Source organism: Bos indicus x Bos taurus, chromosome 10 (genome assembly GCF_003369695.1).
Source record: "Bos indicus x Bos taurus breed Angus x Brahman F1 hybrid chromosome 10, Bos_hybrid_MaternalHap_v2.0, whole genome shotgun sequence".
Lineage (NCBI taxonomy): Eukaryota > Metazoa > Chordata > Mammalia > Artiodactyla > Bovidae > Bos > Bos indicus x Bos taurus.
The window spans coordinates 97,234,470-97,238,754 of record NC_040085.1 but is presented as its reverse complement, the minus strand read 5'-3'; the positions used below and the strand labels follow the sequence as shown (position 1 = coordinate 97,238,754).

The window sequence follows — 4,285 nt, the reverse complement described above, 5'->3', positions numbered from 1 at the left end:
CACTTTATAGATTTCTTAAAGTCAGCAGTAAATTTGCATTCTGCATTCAGTTATTTTTATCTGGAATTTTATAGAGATAGCATCTCACAAAATCATGTCCTCCATGTTAGAAATGTCTTTTTTTTTTTTCCTTTTTTTGGGCATCTGGCTATGCAAAAGCTTCTGATGAAATATTTTCTCCAAATTAGTATTTTAATTTTTTACTTTTCTGGAAAAATATAAAACCTTACCAGTCATTTATTATTACTAAACAAAAGTTAGATTACTACCAATTGCTCTTTTACTTTTGGTCTAAAAGAATTTTTTAAAGTTTAGACATCTCTGATGTTTTTGAATTGCACACCCATAGAAGACAGCTGGATAAAACACACTAGACAATTTTAAAAGACAATTCTTATTATCAGACTCATTTGGCATATCCTTTATGTCCAGAATAAAATCTACAGAAATAAAACTAATATAATTTTCAAAGAATTCGTACATGGTGGAGTCTTAGAACGAGGACCTTCTTGTGAAAGAAGGAATAGTTCTGTTCATCTTACTGATCACAAGGATTTTTCCTCCTGGAGTAACTGAGTTTTTGGGTGTCTCTGTGGGACTTTGGTTTGCAGGAAAGCCTGCATACAGGGCCAGATCTTACTGGTTTCTGTTCCAGAAAATGTTTCCAACACTCCCTTTTTCTGATAATATTCCAGGACCGGTTTCGTTTGGTCTTGGTAAACCTTCATTCTTTTGCTAAGTGTCTCAGGTTTATTGTCTACAGGCTGAATGAGAGGCTTTCCAGTCACATCATCCACACCGACCACTTTGGGAGGGTTAAATCCGAGGTTATAGACGCGGCCACTGTCTGGATGAACCCAGCGAGCCTCGAGGCGATGCCAATGACCTCAAATGGCACATTCAGGTTCATCACCGAGTGTACCTGATGGACTCTGTCCAGGGCTTCAGCCTGTGCAAGTGTCCTGGGGAAACCACATAACAGCCAGTTATACTGGATGGCATTTTTCAGCTTCTGGAGCAACAGCCGAATAATGAGGTTGTCCGGGATGAGCTTCCCCTGGTCCATGAAGGTCTTGGCCAGCACCCTGATTTCTGTGTCCCTTCACATGTTGTCTCGGATCAGATGCCCACTGGAGAAGGTCTTCAGCTGGAAGTGTTTGGTAATGAGCAGTGCCAGGGTACACTTGCTGGAGCCCGCGGCACCCACGATCACGGGAGTGCAGGAGCTGCCTCGATGGCCCCATGGCTGCCAAGCGAGGCCAGGACCGCGGAGATGGTTGGGCCCCAGGGTGGACACCAGCTGCGCCTGCGCCCCCGCCTTCGCTGCCGGGCATCCGGGGTGGCGCCTAGAAGAAGCGCTGCTTCAGAGGGTGCGACCCACAGCTGATGGAGGTATGTAAGAGGGCATGTGTGAATTGAACGATTGGGGTCAAGACATTCCCCCTAGGAGGGTGTAAAGGTGGAGGAGATGGGAAGTCTGAAAGGAAAATGAAGAAACAAAGTGTAGATTCAGAAGTTCCACTATTCACAGGAGAAAAAGGAGAAGAGGGAGGGATACAGTATTTAAAGAGAAAATTAAAGGGACTTCCCTGGCGGCTCAGTAGTTAAGACTTCTTCCTCTCACTGCCAAGGGCCTGGGTTCAATCCCTGGTCTGGGAACTAAGATCCCACATGCCCACATGGCCAAAAAAAAAAAAAGATAATTAAAGACAAGAATTTCCCAGAATTAAAGATGGTACAAGTCACAGGAATAGATAGTGGAACAGTTCAGAGAGTCTAGAAGCAAATGTCAGCAAAGTTGGTTCGTAGGCCTCCACACTCCGCTGGTGGGGTGTCCTCACAGCTGCTTGGGAAGGCAACTTGGCAGTGGCTATTTTTTAAGAAATTACTTCTTCAGATCAGATCAGATCAGTCGCTCAGTCGTGTCCGACTCTTTGCTACCCCATGAATCGCAGCACCCCAGGCCTCCCTGTCCATCACCAACACCCGGAGTTCACTGAGACTCACGTCCATCGAGTCAGTGATGCCATCCAGCCATCTCATCCTCTGTCGTCCCCTTCTCCTCCTGCCCCCAATCCTTCCCAGCATCAGAGTCTTTTCCAATGAGTCAACTCTTCGCATGAGGTGGCCAAAGTACTGGAGTTTCATTCCTTAGACAAACACTCTTGTGTGGCAAGAAGGCACATACACGATGTTCATTTCAGCCTTATTTGTAACAGCAAAAAAATCGTTAACAATTTAGCTGTGTATTAATTAGAGAATAGCTAAGGGAACCTGTGGAATACTACCCAGCAGCTAAGAAGACAGATCTATGTGCTAACATGAAAAGATTTCTGATATTGTAAATGTAAAAAGTTTCAGATTGATACAATTTAGGTTAAAGAATGGTGTAATTTATGGTTAAATATATTTAATAAGTGAACTCAGAAGCCAGGTTTCTAGCAGTGGACGGACATGATTTTTACTTTTAGACAATTGCTTCGTTTGCAAGATGGCGAGCAGTTAGAAGGCTATTTCAGTAGACCAACAAAGAGGTGAGAAAGTACACTAATTTTAATTTCTTCAATGTAAGTGAGATTGAGCATCTTTTCATCTCTTCTTTGGGCCATTTATACTATTTCTCCATGGAGAATTTTTAAACTGACGGTTACCTGCTGATCACTTCCTTGGAAAAATACTTCGGGTTTGGTTTACGCAACAAGATGTGAAACAGGTGGACAGTTTTGTCTTGGGTGGTCTAAGTATAGACTGCATCACGTGGGGCTTCTCTAATTAGAGGTTGCTGAGCCACCAGCCCTGCATCCACTTCCTTCTCTAACCATTCTTGAGCCACTTCATTTCTGAAAAAAGACCCATAAAAATGCTGTGGTGGCTGGTTCTCATTCTATAAGCAAGAAAGAAAGCTATTTCCAGAAAAAAGGCTTTGAGAGTAGAAACCTAATTTCTGTATTTGTATTTTGTGGCAGCAAAGTAGAATGGCTGCTCTAATTTCCCAGACTTGAAAAAACTTGTTTCTGCTATTTCGGATCTTTAAGTTAGTCATATAATTTCTTTTATTGTTGCTATATCCAAAAGAGTTAAACTGAATACATCAGGTGATTCAAAAGGTAGATGAATATTTAATAGAAATTTAGCTCATATCTTCCAGCAAAAGGACAAAAAAAAAATCATGCTATGATTTGAATCAGTATTTTGCATAATACTAATTGCTTTGCATAATAAAGTTGCACAGGATGAGTGTCTTTTAGGATTACTAATTATATACACAAAAAGTAATACTGCCAAGGCCTTTCTATCCTCCCAGATAGATTTAGACTTCTGGTATATTTAACCTTTAATTGAGATATCTAATTTGGTACCAGCCTCTGATCCCAGAATATTTCAGAGGTGTATCTGTGGAGTGTGGGCAGGGTTCACTTGGCTAAAGGTGTGAGTAAGGTGTAGCTTAGAGCAGACACGGTGAGCCTGTTGGTAAGAGTCTGGAAGCACATTGAGTCACTTTGGCCTCCTGGGATTACCTCACCCCTTCCTCCTTTTCCAGACTAATACCAAACAAGCCACTTGGGACAAAGGGTTATCAAGCTTATTCTTATTAGCAGATGGTAAGAGATTCTTTGATGAAATACATATAAACTAGTATGAGCCAAGTAATATAGACAGTACATTTAACAAAAAGCCTCTGGGGCCAAGCAGATGTGATTGTGGAAGTTTGTGGAAGCTTTCTAGGTATTTTTTCACAGTAATGGAAGCCAAATGGTATAGCAGTAAAAGAAAAACAGCAGGGACTCCTCAGATTATGCCTGCTTTTACAATACTAATCATTCTGAAGTGAAAACTTCAAAGAAAATTTCTAGGGAGAGTTACCAGTTTAGGGTATCCAAGGAGACAGAACTGAAAGTCACAGAGAGGCTAAGTGGTGAGATACTCATTCATTCATTGATTCAGCAAACTTTAATCAGGCATTTACCTGTGTGACTAGTTGTTCTAAGCACAGAGGATGCAGCCCATGAAATATAATGAATCCTGAGCGTCCCTGTGATATGACCTTTTCATGGGTCTCTTGGGCTACTGTTTACCAAGGTGTGACAATTCCTCCTCTGGGAAATGGGACACGCTTTTAGGTCTCAGTAAAAGAAAAGTTATAACCAACCTAGACAGCATATTAAAAAGCAGAGACATCACTTTGCCAACAAAGGTCTATCTAGTCAAAGCTATGGTTTTTCCAGTAGTTATGTATGGATGTGAGAGTAGGACTATAAAGAAAGCTGAGCGCCGAAGAATTGAT

The 4,285-nt window shown here is 41.6% G+C and overlaps 1 pseudogene; it reads right to left on the bottom strand.

The window, feature by feature from the left end:
• Positions 1-545: 545 nt before the first annotated feature.
• Positions 546-1,386, bottom strand: LOC113899671 (annotated as a pseudogene).
• Between the last annotated feature and the right edge of the window lie 2,899 nt (positions 1,387-4,285).